At 34.6% G+C, this 20,893-nt stretch overlaps 1 long non-coding RNA gene across 1 annotated transcript; it reads left to right on the top strand.

Moving 5' to 3' along the window:
- Nucleotides 1-824: 824 nt before the first annotated feature.
- On the top strand, nucleotides 825-20,406 carry LOC116668739. The gene is made up of 4 exons (XR_004325985.1): nucleotides 825-901; nucleotides 7,158-7,166; nucleotides 12,924-12,927; nucleotides 20,397-20,406. It is a non-coding gene; the product is annotated as an uncharacterized LOC116668739 (long non-coding RNA).
- Nucleotides 20,407-20,893: the final 487 nt, after the last annotated feature.

The raw sequence follows: 20,893 nt of genomic DNA, 5'->3' as shown, positions 1-20,893 counted from the left end.
CACACCCTATGTAACTAACTTGCCAAAAAACACAGGGCAGCCACTCACCTGAGCCTGCCCACTCTCCCCTTGAGAGTGTACTACCCATCCTTTAATAAATCCTCACTTTACTTTTCTTAACCACTACATCTTGTCTGAATTCTTTCTGGATCAGGACAAGAACCTAGAACACTGGTTTCATCTACCAGCAATAATTTCAGGTTCACAACAGAATTGAGCAGAAAATGGAGTTCACACATGGCCCTCCCTACACACATATATATATACTCCCCTACCTTCAACATACCTCTGCAGTGTGGCATATTTGGTACAATCAATGAACCAACATGAGCACATTATTATCAACCAATGTCCATAGTTTACATTAGGGTTCACTCTTGTTGTACATTCTACGGGTTTTGACAAATGCATAATGACATATAGTCACCAGCATACAGAATAATCTCATTGACCGACAAATCCCTTGTTCTCCATCTATTTATTCCTCCCTCCCTCCCTCTCCACAAACCCCTGGAAACCACAATCTTTCGATTGTTTCTGTAGCTGTGCCTTTGCCAGAATGTCATTTGGTTGGAATCATACAGTTTGTAGCCTTTTCAGACTGGCTTCTTTCATTCAGTAATATGTCTTTTAAGTTTCTTCCATGTCTACATGTCTTGATAGATTATAATTTTTAAACTGCACATATATTTTTGTATTTACATATATGTACTGTTCATTATTTCTAAGAACATTTAGAGTTTCAGATTTTATAACTTAGATAGTTATCAAAGGAATACGTCCAACCACAAAATAAGAATTAATTCAAAAATATACATACACCCTGCTATTAACAACAACATTATTTATAATTGCCAAGATATGGAAACATCCCTAGTACACAACAAAATTTGAATAGATAGTGAAGATGCAGTATGTATCTTTATAAAATCAGTATATATATAAAATATATATATATTTATATTTGTATTTATATTTATATATAATGGAATACTACTCACCCATAAAAAGAAGGATATTTTGCCATTTGTAGCCCTTCATTCACTTTTTTCTGCACTTCAAAAACTTTAAAAGTTTATAACTGGCAGAGACATTTCCATTATATCATAAAAAGCAAAATACCTAGAAATTAACTTAATCAAGGAGGTTACCTATACTCTGAAAACCACAGTGACACAAAGAAATGGAAAGATTTATTGTGCTCTTGGGTCAGAAGAACCGATTCTATCAAAATGGCCACACTACCCAAAACAATCCACAGATCCAATGCAACCCCCATCAAAATATACATGACATTCCTCACAGAACTAGCACAATTCCAAAACTTATAAGAAACCACAAAAGACCCCAAACAGCCAAAGCAATCTTTTGTAGGTCTCTTTTTTTTTTTATCTCTCTTTCTTCTTTTTGTTCTCTTTTCTTATGGTTTGATGACTAGAGAAGTTATTTTAACATTTGTTGTAAAGCTGGTTTTGGGGGGTGCTGAAATCTTTTATCTTTTGTTTATTTGTGAAGCTTTTGATTTCTCCATCAAGTATGAATGAAAGCTTTGCTTGATAGAGTGTTCTTGGTTATAAAGATCCCTCTTTCATCACTTTCAATATATCATGCCACTTCTTTCTGGCCTGTAGAGTTTCTGCTGAAAAATCAGCTGATAACCTTATGAGAGTACCCGTGTATGTTATTGGTTGCTTTTCTCTTGCTAATTTTAATATTTTCTCTTTGATTATTATTTTCAATTTGATTACTAGGTGCCTTGGTGTATTTCTCTTTGGATTGATTCTGTGTGGTACTTTCTGCATTTCCTGGACTTGGGTGACTATTTCCTTTCCCAAGTTGGGGAAGTTATCAGTGGTTATTTCTCCAAAATTTTTCTCAGGCCCTTTATCTCTCTCTTCTCTTTCTGGGACCCCTATAATATAAATATTAGCATGCTCCATGTTATCCTAGAGTTCTCTTAAACTATTCTCATTTCTTTTTATTCTTTTTTTCTTTTCTGAAGTAGTGATTTCCACTAATCTGTCTTCTAGCTCACTGATCTGTTCTTCTGCCTCATTTAGTCTATTCTTGGTTCCTTCTAGTGTATTGTTCATTTCAGTGATTTTGTTCTTCAACCCTGTTTGGGTATTCTTTATATTGTCAAACTCTTTGCTAAAAACTTCACTCTGTGCTATACTCCTCTTGAGTTCTCTGAACATCGTGGCCACCATTACTTTAAACTCTTTTTCAGATAAATTGTCTATCTCCTCATCACTTATTTTTCTTCTGGGATTTTATGTTATGCCTTGGCCTGGGAGATATTCCTTTGCCATCTCATATTGTCTATCTTTCTATGTATTTTTGGATTCCTTCCACAGGCTTTGGGATTATTGTTTTCTTATTTCATTATCTGCCCCTGGTGGATGAGTCTGGGGTAGAGGCTTATGCAGGTTTCCTGGCATAAGGAGCCAGTGCCTGTCCACTGCTGGGTGAAGCTTGGTCCTGGACCTCTGGTGGGTAGGGCTGTGTCTGGAGGTTTTTGTGGCTTAGGAAGTCTGCTGATGAGTGTGGCTGTGCTCCCAGCCTGTATGTTGTTTGGCCTGAGGCTTCCCTATAGGCTGTTGGGTGGGGCTAGGTCTTGGTGCTAATGATCTAATCAAGATGTCAGCTTCCAGGAAATCTCATGTAAATGAACACTCCCAGAATGTCTGTCACCAGCCTTTATGTCCCCTGAGTGAGCCATAGACATCCTCCACATCCACAGGAGATCCTCCAATTCCAGCAGGCAGGTCTATTCCTTTGAAATTACTGCCTCTGCCCTTGAACCTGGTGCATGTGAGTTTCTGTATATGCTTCACAAGCAAACTGAGTCTCTGTTTCCCCTAGTCCATGAGTCTCCCAGAGCCAAGTCCCCTTGACCTTCAAAACTAGATGTCTTGGGGTCTCCTCTTCCCAATGCCAGAATCTGAGCTGGGAGCCTGACATGGGGCTTAGAGTTCCCACTCCTGTGTGAGGGCCTCTGCAACTTAACAAATCTTCAGCTTGTAGGTCACCCACCCAAGGGGTATGAGGCCCAATTATATCACGAGTATGCCCCTCCTACCATCCTACTGTGGTTTCCACTTTATGTTTCCAGTTGTAGAAGATCCTTTTTGCTAAGTTTTTGTCTTTTTTCAATAGTTGTTTAGCATTCAGTTGTGGTTTCATTGTAGTCATGAGGAAAGGCAGGCTCATCGTCCTGCCACTTTGCCATCTTGACTGGAAATCAGAGTTTGTCTCATTTCTAGATACACATAATAAAATAATAATTCTGAATGTTCATTCATGTATGTGTGTCATCTACTGCTGACACAGTAGACTTGCATTCTTTTAGAATATGGGGCACAGTGGGTGCTTGCAACAGGCTCCATTTGCTAGTCAGCTCTCACAATGGATCACAGTCTAAGTCCTTTCTCCCTAGGTTTCAAAATTGAAATGTAAGTCCTCTGATAAATCTTTCATGTATTTGTTTTAAGGAAAGCTGCAAAAATAATGAGCAATTAACTTTGTAATGATGCACTGCTGTTTAAATGGACAACTTGTAGATATTTCAAGTAGCCCATTTGGATATGGGAGGAAAGAAAAGAAGTCTACCTAGAATGAGTCTTCTCATTTAGTCTTCAAATGAGAAGGCTGCTCACCACCAATCTGAGCTTCTGAATAAAATGGTTGCTTTTAGCCTCCACAATACGCTGGCACCCTGTCTGAATCATGTTTTTCAAGTTTAATTTCCTAGTGCCAAATTTTCATGCTATGTAGCACTTTAGGTAGCCTCCAAGAAAAGTCAAGGCTTTAATATAGAAAACTATGTTCCTTTTCTATAGATTTAATTCTATTTAACAGATTTTTTTGTAGCTTTTATCAGAAGTAAGACTTTCATTTGAATAAAAGGAAATATAGTGCCAACTGGTGCCTTCCGAGGCTCTGTGGCTCCCAAACTTCCAGCCCTTATGGATCTGCCTGCTCTTCCTTAGGAGATAAAGTACTGACATGCATTTGCCTTAGCAGAATTAAGAGCCCTGGGAAATGGCTAGCCTTGACTCTAGCTCACACCTATTTGTCACAGTCCACATGTCCTCCTATCTGAGTCATAAATTCCACCACCTTGCTTATGTCAGTTCATGTAACCATCTTACTGGAGTCATAAATCCACTATCCTCCTATTTACCAAAGCCCTGTTGTTCACTTATAGCCAAATATCTGTTCCCCTATCCCTTTGTGTTTACAGCCACTTCCTCAATAAAAAGCCCTGCACAATTACAATAGGTGAACACACAGGCTCTTCTCATTTGTATGGCCCACTGTTGCCTGTAGCAGTGCACCTATTAAACTTTCCTTTGATCTTAAACTTCTCTTGGTTTTTGATCAATTATTTCACCACCCACAATGCCACCCCTGTGAGTTTTATCCAGCAAAAGTCCCACTGCAGAAGAATGAAATTACTCAAGACATTATCAAGTCAAGAGAGTGAGAGGGAGCTAGAGACTAACTCCCAGAACTCCCCCAGGACTCTTGTATTTATTGAGAATAATCAAAGTGTTACTGAGTCCAAACTTGTTTTGCTCACTGCACACCAGGACAATAAATCAGGAGACAAGTTGTTTGGGCAAGGAATAATGACTTTATTCAGAAAGGCAGCAGGCCAAAAAGATGGCAGGCTAATATCTTGGAGAACCATTCTACTCCAGTCAGAATGCAAGGTCCTTTTATAAAAATAAAAAAAAAAATAAAAAAAGGGAGGGGGTGTGGTTGGTTGTTGCAAACTTCTTGCTGCAGGAATTCTTTGTTCTTGCAGCAGTACATGTGGGTCAGGCCATGGTGTTCCTTTAAACCTTGAACAAAACAAAGGTTATTCTTTATTTTGCAACTTGCCATCTTTATGTAAGCGCAGAAGTGCTAACATTCTTAAAGGTCAGAGACTTGAGAATAGGTTATCCTGTATATTTCAAGCTAAAGGCAACATTGTTCTACAAATGGTGCAGAGCTAGCAAGACTAAGCCTAGAAAACAGGGTGCAGTGGTTAAAACTAAAGGAACAGATCCATTATAGAGTCAGATTTGTTCTCCTCTATTACAAAAGGATTAGAGTAAATCTTAGGAATGTGAAAAGAGAGTAAGGGGCATGGTGCATGTGCAGGGATACAGATCAGCAATTTTTTCAAAAACAGAACCATAAACCACAATCTCATACTACAGAAACATCACAATTTCTTTTGGAACCAGAAAGTTTACAATAGATAATAATCGGCCCAAAACAGGGGGTTAAAGTATAGCAGAATGTATAAAGTTTAGTAAGTACATAAATAGGCAAGAGTTTTAAATTCTTCCAAAGAGGCACAAACAATTGTTTTAAGCCCTAAGCAGTCATGAGAAGGGTACTGAGGAACAGACCACCACAGTTTCTTCACAAGTATCAAAGATAATCTAAGCAAGCAAAGCAGCCCAGCTGTTCCCAACTAAGGGCAAAGTCATAGTGTTCTGTGAATGTCAGCAGCTCTTCTCTATCAACCTACACCTTAGATAAGTGAAGCTTGTCCTGCTAGTTAGAGCAAGGGACAATTAATGGTTTTCAATTTGTAGAAGCAGTCCTCGATCTATGACCTCAAGCTATGCAAGCAGGTAAAGCATGTGTCTGCTTTTAAAACCAAGGAGACAGATTGTAGCAGTGTTCTGCTAGTGAAGCAGCTTTAGAGCAACTAAACTTATTTAATTGTCAGGGTGGTATTTTGGTCTGTTAATCAAGGCTTGCATTCTTACATGATTTTCACAAAGCAACATATAAAACATATTCAATTAACAAAGTGATATATTCAATAGCATTAGAGGTTTGTACTTCCATAAAGATCACAGAATAATACATGTAATTTATTTAATTAAACATATCAGTTTTTTAACCCAACTTTGTACTCCCACAACACCCACCCCATGTTTTCCTCAAGGAAATAATCTATCCTTGAGCCCTTTCTTTAAAAGCTGGTCAAGGATATATCTGGTAGCTAATGTTTTTTGTTTTGTTTTGTTCTGTTTTCTTGTCAAATATATATTTTTTAAAAACACATAATTAATTTAAATCATTAGATTTTAAAAATTATATCAAACCCTTTAATGCCAATTTATATATTTTAGTAATCCATATTAATTAATCAACTTCACTTTGATTTTTCCCTTTTATAAAAAGTGTGAATACTTTTGGAAAGTTTTAATATTCCAGTATTAGAGTTTAGGTTTGAAGTTTAGGTTTGAAGAGTATTAGAGGAAAATAATTTTTTTTTTTTTTTTTTTTTTTTTTTTTAGTCAGGAATACTTGTTTTGAGAGAAAACAGATCCTCATGGTGAGTGATACTCTTCTGTTTCTTATTTTAGATAACTGTTACCTCAAAATAGAGTCTAATGACAGACAAAGGAGTCAGAAACGCTTTCTCTATGCACTGTCATTTAATCAATTATTGATAACCATAAAGCAGTGATTCCTATGATACAAATAGCTCCTCTTCATTAGAATCTATATGTTTTGCATCTTTACCTAACACAAGCTACATCATTCAATCTCTAGCACCTAACATTTAGAAAGGAATCAAACTTTGCTAAATTAAGAGTGTGTGACATTTTTTTAATGAAATAGTCTTCTGGTAAAGTGTTCTGATTGAAGATGGAGTACAGAAAGTAGAATGGGGTTCTAGTAGAATTGGGTGCTATTATCAAATGATTTTTTCCATTATATTCTTTCATAGATAAATTTTTATGTATGATTTCCTTTCTGTGACTATTAAGAAAAAGACCTATCAAATATCCACCAAATTCTCTCTAAAATCTACTCTATTTGAATGGAAAATCATTTTATTTTTTGCTCCCTGGACATTGCTGATGACAACATAATGTTCAGTGCAGGAAGTCCTGTTTGAAGCCATATAACACCTAGGACAGTGGGGAAGGCACAATTAGAGAAATTAATGACTGCAATGCTACAGAGTAGGAGTTGGAGAGAAGTTCCCTACATAACAGTCTTCATGTTTTCTGTAAATTAATTTAATTTTCTCCAGGGAAAGAGTCAATATAAATGACATCATTTGGATTTCTGTAAGCAAGAGTTTCTCTCTAGTGGAGGATTAAGGTCTGAGAAGATTAGAAAGACTCCAGGAGATGAAGAGGGTAGGAAGGTAATAGATGGTGAGTAATGGAGAGATCAGAACAAAAGGCCTGGGGGGATTATGAGTTTAAAGATCACTTCATTTGAAGTGAAGAAAACCTATTAAGTAGGAAAGCACCTACAAAAGCAACTTCAGATGATTTGTATAGAGGCTTTCTAAGCAAAAAAAAAAAAAAAAAAAAAAAAAAAGTAGTGTGGGCACAGCAAAAACTGTACACATGAAGAATCAAACAGAATAGTAAATCTACCATTTTTCTGCATTGTGGGGCTTCAACATTAGAACATTCCTGAAAAAGAAAACACAAGGCTTATACTCTCCTTGTTCTGCCCCCAGTAATAATCTCATGTATTCTAGAGCTATGGGTATGTAGAAGCACAAAATGCTTACACCTGGGAGATAAGTTTTTGGCATCTCTAAGCTTGTAGCAGCATATATCTGTCTTATTTTAGATATGTTTATCTATCTCAAAATATTAATATGCCAAACCAGGTTTCCTGAGCAGAGTTTCAGTACCATTTTCACCCAACTACTTATAAAATAAATAAATGTTTTTTGGTTTTGTTTGTAATTTCACTCAAGCAGATGTTGAGCTCACCATTATTTGTAATCATAAAATTCCTGGAGGAGAGATTTGGTAGTGATCCGGGAAGCGGTGGATGAGTGTGGCTTGTGATTTCCCCATATCAGTTACAAGCAGATTCTTTGTGTTGTTCTGGCTCTTCAGTCTTTCTAACAACCAGTGATGTAGTCCCTCTCTACTTCCCAAGTGGAATTCCAATTCAAATATAAAATTGCCATCCTCGAGCAAGTACTGTGGAACAAATACAAATGGATAAAACATGTCTGTCACTTGACCCCTCACAAAACCAGCTCCATTTTTTACATTTCCCAAATATCAGTGAGTATGAGGAAAGCAAAATGAAAATGGCTTTTTATCTTAACATTTCCTGAACCACACATCTGGACAATATAAGGGGAAATGAAAGTATGAAACTCTTATACCATATCCTTAACCCTCCCATTGCTGACTCCGATCCTGTAGCTTTCAGTTTCTTTTTTTTTTTTTTTTTTTTTTTTTGACCATTTTTCCCAAGACCCTGCATTCATATTGTACCTCACAGGAAAATGTGGACATTTGTGATTCTAGATAACAGTAACTTTGCCTGGCATGACAAAAAGTTTTCTCCTCATATGTAAAGAAGAAAATAAACAGTGATTTGATAAAGGTGATTTCTTTTAGGATTCTGAGGAGTCAACTAAATTTTAATACACCGTTAATTTACTTCTAAAAGAGAGTTGAAGCACAGTTGGTAAAATAACTGAAAAAGAAATTCCATTTTATTTCATTAAAATTATCATGAGTCATTCTTCATTTAATTACAGTCAGTCATGAAATGGAAGTCATTTGAACCTTGAAACAACTACCTGGAAATAGAAGTATTTTTCCAACTACCATTGGAGATAAGTTCTATACACTTAATTACTTGAACTTTTCTTTAAAAGAAAACTTAAAGCCTAAGTCAACATGAGTATTTAACTGCCTCCTCAATGAGAGAGCCTAAGACCAAAGTATTAAAGAGAAATCAGATGAAGTAGACTGGTTAAAAGGGGAAATGCCTATTTCATCTTTTAAAGTCTGCTTTGAACAATTTCATATTGAGTACTGTTTCATTTCAAGAACAAATTTTTTTAAATGGCAGGATTGACACTGAGAGTGCCATTGTTGTTGACTAAGGACAAAGACTGTACAACATAGAAATATTTTCCTGGTTTTTCCACCAGCCTGAAGTCAGACTTATTCCTCTCATTTTTACTCTTGAAGTTTTCTATCTTATTAGAGAATATTTTTCTAATTTTAATGATTGAGACTTTCATAAATGAAAATGTTTCCAGGAAACAGATCTTGAATTTTAAATGAGAATATCTCAGACCTAAGGGCAATGAGATCAAGCTCTGTAAACAAATCAGGATTATCCCAACTATTGTACTATTCCTTTAATCTTTCTGTATTGTTTTGTTTCTTAGCAGAAGGAGCTCTGCTTATTAACATTCCTCCAAAAGTCATAGTGACAAGAATCTAATTTAAAAGGACAGGATGAGATTTCAATATGTTATATGCTACTATTTTAGTATTTACTTTTACATTTTACACCTATTAAAACCTTTTAATATTTTTTTTCTGTTTTTCTTTCTCTTTTTACTCTTCTTTTCATGTGGTTCTTATATACCTGCTAAATTGTGTTCTTTTTATTTTGGGGAATGTTAAGATATAAAGGGAGATTTCCAGTGCATAAGTATTCCTCTCTGATTGAATTATTTTTCTTTCTCTGACTGCAAATGGCTATCCTTTACACTCCCTTAAACACCTCCAATCCTAACAGAGGAGTGTGTTTGTTGGCAACCTTGGGAGTCCCTAGGGTAAAATTCATTTGAAACTGGTCCCTGGAGGGCAAGCAAAGAGAATAAAGAAGCAGACCACTCCAGATTAGTAGGTGGTGGTTTTAATAAGCAAGAGAACTTACATAGGAGGTTTGTCTTGAGTAAATATAAGATGAGTAGATCTGTACACTCTACCCTCCTCCCACATCACTAAATCTTAAAAATTCTTATATAGGTCTTTAAAAGAGTTCAGTCACATATTCAGTCCATATGGTCTCAACAAAACGTTTCTCTTAACACTGCATCCTTGAAGTGTCTCCTACTGTGGGAACATTCCAAATATGGGGAAAGGATAAAGAGCCTCTGACTGCCTGGGTCCAGACCACAGGGTAACATCTTCTTGATGACCTCCTCCAACAGAATGTTTAAGAGCAAGATAGTTGGGACTCAACTTTTAGATTGCCCAGTTGCAGGTTGTCCTGTGTTACAGTGAACAAGCACTCTGCTTCTTTCATTTGTCATTTGTTTTCTTATCCCTATTTTATTAATAATAATAATAATAATAATAATAATAATAATAATAATGCTTACCTCATTGTGATATTGCTAAAAATGGATTAAGATATTCCATTTAAACTCTTAGTTTAATGTGCAGCACCTAGAATGTACTTAATAATCAATTTTATTAGTAAGACTAAAGTGTGGGGAAATGGTGCCAATACAGTCTTGGAGGGCCTAGAATGCAGTGTGTAATCTATAAACATGTAATCAATTGGAGCTAATGCACCACATCTGAACTAGAGCAAACCTAGAGAATAAAGCACGGGGTAGCTGCATGATACCCAAAACCTCTGTGTAAGATGTTTTTGTCACATGAGTTAGAGATAACAAATAGTAAAAAATAAAACTCAAACTTTGAAAACAAAATGTACCAACCTCTGTTTTGTTATAGTTGTAATGGGTTATAATGTCAAGTAACACATTTAGTCAATAAAGACAGATTTCTGGAGTACATCATTTGGTTTAAATTGCAAGACCATGTTAACAAATCACAGCAGTTCTATGGCATTGGTTTTATTATTGTATTCTTTTTCTTGATGAGATCACTGAGGGTGAGAATGAGAGTCATAGTAGCTTGGCCAAAACCACAAAACCAGTATAAGGCAGAGCTGTGTTGAAATTCAGTGGATCTAACTCAAAAGTTTGTGTTCTTAAACATTTGTGAAATGACCTCCACATAGTTTAAGGGGAAATTAAAGGCTTGATGGCATTAGCAGCATTTAAAATATGCTACAAAAAAATGGATGGATTTTGCTCATGAGATAAAAAGAATTGTGACAGGCAGAAATATGTGGGTGTATGAGACAAAGTTTTATTTTATGCAAATAATATGGCATCATATGGCTCTGTTAGGTAAAGGTGATATTTTGAGATATAGTTTGGTAGTTCAATTTGGCTGGACTGTAATTTACACTGTGAACTCTTTTAAAGGCCTATATGTGAATTTTTAAGCTTTGGTGGTGGGGAGGAAGGTGGAGTATACAGATCTATATACATATATATATGTGTGTGTGTGTGTGTGTGTGTGTGTATATATATATATATATAAGTAAATTATTTTACATATATAATTGGTGGGATATAAGACTGAAAAGGCAACTTATAACTAAAAATGGAAAGCTCCAAAATGAGTGACTACAGAGTTTATAAATGACTTACTTGGAGATGTGGACTCGTTGAATTATTTAGAATAAAAAATTTGATAGAAATAGTGTTACATTTTAAATTTTTCATATGGGTAGCATGAAGGATAGAAAAAGGGTGAGAGGATATGTGTAGCCTGGGGGAAAAAAGATGATTGAAATAATATGATTAATTTGGAAAATGAAACATAAGCATACATGAGCAAGTTATTACTGATACAGAATCAATAACATTGTCGAGTACTGGGTAAACACAGCAGGGAAAGAAAAAAGTTCATGAAAAGCTCAAGAATTCAGTGACTAAAAGAAGGGAGACACCATTAAGAGAAATTAACAATCAGCATCTCTCAATAATATTGGCTGTCTCTTATTAAGAGCTATTTTGTACTAATTTTAAGCTAAGATTTTTTAGAAACTCAGTTTCATTGAATCTTTAATATAGGACAATGTAATAAGTAAGTACACTATACCCGTTTTACAGATATGAATTTCAAGGCACAGAAAAGGTAAACATATTTCCTCAAATTGCAGAGCTAATAAATGGTAGAGTCTAGATTTTTATTACAGAATTTTATTACCTGACTTTTAAAATTATAACCTGATTGTTGTTACATAAATTTCTATAGCATTTTTGGAGAATATAATGAATGTAAGTGTCAGTATTTTGAGTTTGAGTTACCAGTATAATATTTAGTTTGTAACCTATAGGCACCTAGAATTAGGAGAACAATAAGGCTTTTTTTGTGAGTTGATAAATATAGATACTATTTAAAGTTCAGGAGTTGACAACAACTGAAAAGAGTGCTGGAAAAGAAGAATGCAAGGAAATAGTTTTATGGGGATCCCTTTATTATTAATAAAAAAAAGAAAGAGGGAAAGAATATGAAAGGGGAGGAGGGGGGATTTAATACTTGTGGCAAGATAAGAAAGAACAGCATGAAAAATAGGTGGATAATTATAAATGCTATTTTCTTACAAAGGAAAAAAGGGGGGGTGAGAAGGGACAAATTGGGAGTTTGAGATTTGCAATTATTAACTACTATATATAAAAGAGATATAAAACACATTTCTTCTGTATAGCACAGGGAACTATATTCAATATCTTGTAGTCACCTATAATGAAAAATAATATAAAAATGAATATATGTATGTATAATTATGACTGAAACATTATGCTGTACACCAGAAATTGACCCATTGTAACTGACTATCCTTCAATTAAAAAAAAGAAATCATAAATGCAAAAGAAAAGATGAAAAGTATTATCTAAAAATATAGATTAATATCATGCTTATGGTCTTCATATCATTATTTAGTTATTATCCTAGCTCTTTTGATATTTCTACATTAAATTTTAATAGTTAGCTTACATGTTTAACTAAATCAACAAATGTAACATTTAACTTATCATGCTCCAGAGTTCATGGTGAAATCCAGAGCTAACAGGATGACATGGCACAGTTCAAAGCCTCTCATTGTTCACTCTACACTATCCACCAAGGGAGACAGATATATTAACACCCAGTTGTTCATTTCACTATGGAAAATGCTATAGTAGAGATCTATAAATGAATTGTATAAAGGTAGAAAGACGGTCTTCATGGAATGATGATATTTTAGGTCATTCAGAGGATGATTCAGAAGAAATCATAAGGAAAATTGGGCTTTTGAGGGAGGGACGTTTATGAATGACAGATATACATGTGTTGCAGGGATTCTGTAATTTAAGAAGAGGAAAATGGGGGAAAATGGAAAGATAAACAATAGCCAGAACATTGTGGGCACTTTTTATTATGCTCAGAATTTCTATATGCAAAAGTGAAAAATGAGTGATTTTAAATAGAACTGTGACATGAAGAAATTTACATTTTTAGAAAGATCATTTTTCAGACATTGTTACCTTCAGATTGGGCATAAACGAACACAGATTAAACCAAAACAAAAAGACAAAGACAGCAGTAAAGGTCATTGGGTGAGAGAAGTGGAAATGTAAGACTACAGTAATTACAGTGGGACTATTGAGAAACTGTAAAGTAAATATGGTTTAGATAAAACTTCTACCTAGGTTTTCCAAACATGATGGTTTGTAGTTGTGAGTTAGAATATATGTAAATGTGTGCTTACATACTCCATACATTATTATTTTCAGGGAAATGGTAGTCAGAATTGAAGATTAAATCTCAATTTAGGGCACTTATTTAAGATGTTATCTATAACATTCTAAAAGTAAATACATGAATTGAAGAAAATACATCAATTTATCCAGGCAGCCATAGAAATTGTCTAATATATGAATGACCTTGCAACTCACTGGACACGTGAAATGTCTTACAGGACCTAACTGTTTGATTGTGGGAGCCTGAGCCTTTCTGCCCAAAAATGAATTTTCTATGGTAAACTAAATGTACAGAAGAGTAAGTGGCAATAATGAAACTAACATATTGCACAAATAACATTTTTAGATATAATACATTTTTAATCATTTTTGCAATAGTATTCATGTGTTGTGAATAATGAATGCATTTTGAATGCAATTATTTTTCACTAAAGTTCACAGCATCTTGAAGGTCAGTTCTACATTTCAAAGCCAGTGTTTTTTTTTTTTTTTAAGGGTTCACGAAACTTTATTTTATTTATTTATTTTTATTTTTTTAACTTTTTTATTGATTTATAATCATTTTACAAAGTGTCAAATTACAATGTAGAGCACAATTTTTCAGTTATACATGAACATATACATATTCATTGTCATATTCTTTTCTCTGTGAGCTAACATAAAATCTTGTATATATTTCCCTGTGCTATACAGTATAATCCTTTTTATCTATTCTACAATTTTGAAATCCCAGTCTATCTCTTCCCACCCCCTGCCCCCTTGGCAACCACAAATTTATATTCTATGTCTGTGAGTCTATTTCTGTTTTGTATTTATGCTTTGTTTGTTTGTTTCTTTGGTTTTTTAGATTCCACATATGAGAAATCTCATATAGTATTTTTCTTTCTATTTCTGGCTTACTTCACTTGGAATGACATTCTCCAGGAGCATCCATGTTGCTGCAAATGGCGTTATGTTGTCAGTTTTATGGCTCAGTAGTATTTGAATGTATAAATATACCACCTCTTCTTTAGCCAATCATCTGTTGATGGACATTTAGGCTATTTCCATGCCTTGGCTAATGTAAATAATACTGCTATGAACATTGGGGTGCAGGTGTCATCCTGAAAATAGGGTTCCTTCTGGATATATGCCCAGGAGTGGGATTCCTGGGTCATACGGTAAGTCTATTCTTGTCTTTTGAGGAATCTCCATACTGTTTTCCACAGTGGCTGCACCAAACTGCATTCCCACCAGCAGTGAAGGAGGGTTCCCTTTTCTCCACAGCCTCTCTGGCATTTGTCATTTGTGGACTTTTGAATGATGGCCATTCTGAGAGGTGTGAGGTGATACCTCATTGTAGTTTTGATTTGTATTTCTCTGATAATTAGTGATGTTGAGCAGTTTTTCATGTGCCTATTGATCATTTGTATGTCTTCCTTGGAGAATTGCTTGTTTAGGTCTTCTGCCCATTTTTGGATTGGGCTGTTTATTTTTTTTCTTATTGAGTCATATAAGCTGCTTATATATTCTGGAGATCAAGCCTTTGATGGTTTCATTTTCAAAAATTTTCTCCCATCCCATAGGTTGTCTTTTTGATTTACTTATGGTTTCCTATGCTGTGCAGAAGCTTGTAAGTTTCATTAGTTACTATTTGTTTATTCTTACTTTTATTTCTTCTAGGAGAACTATTTGAGATGTGTGTCAGATAATGTTTTGCCTATATTTTCCTCCAGGTGGCTTATTGTAACTTGTCTTATGTTTAATTCTTTGATCCATTTTGAGTTGATTTTTGTGTATGGTGTTAAGGAGTGTTCTAGCTTCATTGTTTTACATGCTGCTCTCCAGGTTTCCCAGCACCATTTGCTGAAGAGACTATCTTTATTCCATTTTATATTCTTGCCGCCTTTGTCAAAGATTAGTTGACCAAAAGTTTGTGGGTTCATTACTGGGCTCTCTATTCTGTTCCATTGATCTATGTATCTGTTTTTGTACCAATACCATGCTGTCTTGATGACTGTAGCTCTATAGTATTGTCTCAAGTCAGGGAGATTTATTCCTCCAGCCTCTTTCTTTCCCTTCAGTAATGCTTTGGCAATTCCAGGTCCTTGATGGTTCCATATAAATTTTATTATGATTTGTTCTAGTTCTGTGAAATATGTCCTGGGTATTTTGTTATGGATTACTTTAAAGCTGTAGATTGCCCTTGGGCAGTGTGACCATTTTAACAATATTGGTTCTTTCAGTCCAACAGCATGGGATATCTTTCCATTTTTTAAAGCCTTCTTTACTTTCCTTTATTAATGGTTTACAGTTTTCTGTGTATAATTCTTTCACCTCCTTGGTTAGATTTATTCCCAGATATTTTATTACTTTGGATGCTATTTTAAAGGGGAATGTTTCTTTAATTTCTTTTTCCATTGATTCATCATTAGTGTAAAGAAATGCCACTGATTTTTGAACGTTAATCTTGTAACCTGGTACCTGGCTGAATTCTTCAATCAGCTCTAGAATTTTTTGTGTGGACCTTTTAGGGTTTTAAATATATATTAATGTGTCATTGGCATATAGTGACATTTTTACCTCTTGTTTTCCAATTTGGATCCCTTTTATTTCTCTCTCTTGCTTGATTGCTGTGGCTAGGACTTCCAAGACTTTGTTGACTAGGAGTGGTGAGAGTGGGCATCCATGTCTTGTTCCAGATTTTAGTGGGAAGCTTTTAAGTTTTTCACTGTTAAGTACTATGTTGGCTGTAGGTTTGTCATATATAGCTTTTATTATGTTGAAATATGTTCCCTCTATACCCACTTTGGGGAGATTTTTTATCAGAAATGGGTGTTGAATTTTATCAAATGCTTTTTCTGCCTCTATTGAGATGATCATGTGGTTTTTGTCCTTTCTCTTGTTGATGTGATGTATTACATTGATTGATTTGCATATGTTGAACCACCCCTGTGTCCCTGGGATGAACCTCACTTGGTCATGAAGTATAATCTTTTTTATATGTTGTCGGATTCTACTTGCTAATATTTTGGTGAGGATTTTGGCATCTATGTTCATCAGTGATCTTGGCCTATAATTCTTTTTTTGGTAGTGTCTTTGCCTGATTTTGGTATCAGGGCGATGGTGGCTCATAGAATGAGTTTGGGTGTATTCCCTCCTTTTCAATCGTCTGGAAGAGTTTGAGAAAGACTGGTATGAGTTATTCTTTGTATGTTTGGTAGAATTCCCCAGTGAAGCCATCTGGTCCTGGACTTTTATTTATAGGGAGGTTTTTTATTGCTAATTCAATTTCATTTCTAGTAATTGGTTTGTTCAAGTGGTCGGTTTCTTCTTGATTCAGTCTTGGTGGATAGTATGTTTCCAGAAACTTGTCCATCTCCTCTAGGTTATCCAGTTTGTTTCCATATAGTTTTTCATAAAAAGTCAGTGCTTTTTATTCAATTTAGTAAACACTCATTGATTTCTTTTCATGTGATACTCATTGTACTAGTTCTAAGGCTATCAAAGGTCATGAAAGGAGATAAACTTAGTGAATTACAGGCAGTACATAAATTAATTCATTAAATTAAAACAGATTGTGGAGATATATAGTGTCTTCACTCTATTTATGGGAAAAAATTTGCCAAATATCAACTCTAGAGATAATCTCATAATCTCATGATTCATAATAATATTAATAGTGTCTCAAAACTTTTATAAGAAAGGGATTCTAACAATAGAAGTACTCAGGACATTAGATCCCCCGAAACAGAATATACATTCTTGTCAAGTGCACAATGGAATATTCTCTGAGATAGATCATGTACTCAGGCACAAAAGAAGCCTCAAAAAATTTAAGAAGTTAGAAATTATTAACAGCATCTTTCCTGACTACAATGCCATGAAACTAAAAATCAACCACCAAAAAAAAAAAAAAAAAAAAAAAAAAAAAAAAGGAAAAGAGAAAGAAAAAGAAAAAGAAAAAAATGACTGCAGGGAGACTGAACAACATGCTACTAAAATACCAGTAGGTCAGTGATGAAATCAAAGAAGAAATTTAAAAATACTTTGGAACAAATGACATTGAAAACACAACCACACAAAATCTATGGGTTGCAGCAAAAGAAGTCCAAATGGGATGTTCACAATTATACAGGCCTTCCTCAAAAAACAAGAACAATCTCAATTAAGCAGCCTAACCTATCACCTAAAATAATTATAAAGAGAAGAGCAAACAAAATCTAAAGTCAGAAGAAGGAAGGAATTAAATAAAATAGAGATTTAAAAAACAAAAGAAAAAAATCAATCAAACCAAAGGTGGTTTTTTGAAAGAGTAAACAAAATTGACAAAACTCTGGCCAGGCTCACCAAGAAAAGAGAGAGAACACAAATAAAGAAAATTAAAAGGAAAATAGAGAAATTACAGCCAGCACAACAGAAATACAAAAAGCCAGAAGAGAACACTGTGAACAGCTATATTGAAACAAACTGAACAAAGTAGAAGAAATGGACAAGTTTCTGAAAAATACAGTCCATTAAGACTGAGTCAAGAAAAACTGACCACTTGAAGAGAACGACCATTAGAAGTGAAATAGAATTAGCAATTAAGAAAAAAAAAATCTCCCTACTAACAAAACTCTTGGACCAAATGGATTCCCTGGGTAATTCTAACAAACATACAAGGAACTCATACTCTTCCAAAAGAATGAAGAGGAAGAAATACTCCCAAACTCATTTTATGAAGCCACCATCACCGTGATACCAAAACCAGACAAAGACACTACCATAAAAGAAAATTACAAGCCAATACCACTGACTAACATAGATGCAAAAATCCTCAACAAAATATTAGCAAATAGAATCCAACAGCACATAAAAAAAGGTCATACACCATAATGAAGTTGGATTGATTCATCCCAGGGACACAAGGATGTTTCACATTTGTAAATAAATCAATGTGATACCCCACATCAACAAAAGAAAGGACAAAAATCACATGATCATCTCAATAGATGCAGAAAAAGCACTTGCTAAAATTTAACACCCATTTATGATAAAAACTTTAGTCAAAGTGGGAATAGAGGAAACATATCTCAACATAATAAAAGCTATTTAGGCAAGCTTATGGCCAACATAATACTCAACAGTGAAAAACTAAAAGCCTTCCCACTAACAACTGGAATAAGAAAAGGATGCCCACTCACACCACTTCTATTCAACATAGTCTTGAAAGTCCTAGCTACAGCAATCAGGCAAGAAAAAGAAATAAAATGTATCCAAATTAGAAGAGAAGATGTAAAATTGTCATTATATGCAGATGACATGATACTATATAACGAAAACCCTGAAAGCTCCACATGAAAACTACTAGAGCTGATAAAAGACTTCAGCATCATAGCCGGATACAAGATTAACATTCAGAAGTCAGTTGCATCTTTATGCTAACAATGAATTAGCTGGAAAAGAAAGTAAAAAAAAAAAAATCCCTTTTAAAAATGTATCCAAAACAATAAAATTCTTAAGAATAAATATTACCAAGGAGGTGAAAGACCCATACATGGAGATCTACAAAACATTGATTAAGGAAATTAAAGATGACTTAAAGAAATGGAAAGATATCCCATGTTCTTGGGATGGAAGAATCAATATTGTTAAAATTGCCTACTACCCAAGACAATCTGCAGATTTAATGCAATCCCTATCAAAATACTTATGACATTTTTCACAGAACTAGAAGAAATAATCCTAAAGTTTATATGGAATCACAAAAGACCCAGAATTGCTGAAGAAAGATTGAAGAAAAATAATGAAGCTGGAGGAAATACCCTCCCAGACTTCAGGCAATATTATAGAGCTACAGTAACCCAAACAGCATAGTTTTGGCATAAAAACACACATATGGATCAATGGAAGAGAAGAGAGAGCCCAGAAATAAACCCACAGACTTACGGTCAATTAATCTTCAACCAAGGGGCAAGAATGTGCAATGGAGAAAAGAGTCTCATCAGCAAGTGGTGTTGGGAAAACAAAATAACATCATGTAAATCAATAAAGTGAGAACACTCCCTCACACCATACACAAAAATAAGCTCAAAATTGCTTAAGACTTAAGTAAAAGACAAGACAATAAATCTCCTAGAATAAAAAATAGACAAAACATCCTCTGACATAAATCTCAGCAATGTTCTCCTAGGGGAGTCCACCCAGACAACAGAAATAAAATAAAAATTTAACAAATGGGATCTAATTAAACTTACATGTTGTGCACAGCAAAGAAAGCCATAAGCAAAAAATGTAACAACCTATGCAATGGGAGAAAATACTTGCAAATGATGCAACTAACAAAGGCTTAATTTCCAGAATATATAAACAGCTCATATAAATTAATACCAACAACAACAACAACAAACCAATCCAAAACTGGGCATTAGACCTAAAAAAGGAGGTCTCAAGTGAAGACAAATGGCTAACAGTCACATGAAAAAATACTCAATATCACTATTTATCAGAGAAGTGCAAATCAAAATACAATGAGGTATCACCTGACACCAGTCAGAATGGTCATCATTCAAAAGTCCACAAATGATAAATCCTGGAGAGGGTGTAAAGAAAAGAGAACCCTCCTACACTTCTGGTGGCAATGTATTTGGTGGAGCCATTATGGAAAACTGAATGGAGGTTCTTCAAAAAAACTAAAGATACACTTACCAAATGATTCACCAATCTCACTTCCATGTGTATGTCCAAAGAGTACTCTAACTTGAAAAGATACATGCACCCTAATGTTTATAGCAGCACTATATACAATAGCCAAGACATGGAAGCAACCTAAATATCCATTGACAGATAACTGGATAAGGAAGCTGTGGCATATTTATACAATGGAATACTACTCAGCCATTAAAAAATCATAAAATAATGCCATTAGCAGCAACATGGATGGACCTAGAGATCATCATCCTAATTGAACTAAGCCAGAAAGAGAAAGAAAATGCCATAAGATATCACTTATTTGTGGAATCTTAAAAAAAAAAAAGAGGACACTATGAACTCATCCACAAAACAGAAACAGACACACAGACGTAGTAAACAACCTTATGGTTACCAGGGAAAGAGGGTGGGAAAGGATAACCTTGGGAGTTTGAGATTTGCAAATGTTAACCACTATATATAAAAATAGATTAAAAAATGTTTCTTCTGTATAGCACAGGGAACTATATTTAATATCTTGTAACAACCTTTAATGAAAAAGGAAATGAAAACAAATATATATATGTATATGAGTGACTGCGACATTGTGCTGTACACCAGAAATTGACACATTATAACTGACTGTACTTCAATAAAAAAATAAAAACAAAAATAATTAAGAACAATAGGTGATATAATCTACAGCTTTACTATGAGTCCTACAACCTCCATGAGTCCTGTTTAGTTTCTTTTCCATTTTTTCTTTTTTTTTAATGTCTAATTCTGAAGGGATCTATAAACCCACAGAACTGTTATAGGTGAATAAATGCAGAATTCACATCTGTGGCACTGGCACCTGTCTAGATCAAATCCATTCAG

The sequence above is a fragment of the Camelus ferus genome, chromosome 14, assembly GCF_009834535.1.
Source record: "Camelus ferus isolate YT-003-E chromosome 14, BCGSAC_Cfer_1.0, whole genome shotgun sequence".
Classification (NCBI taxonomy): domain Eukaryota; kingdom Metazoa; phylum Chordata; class Mammalia; order Artiodactyla; family Camelidae; genus Camelus; species Camelus ferus.
This window is presented reverse-complemented; position numbering and strand designations above follow the sequence as displayed.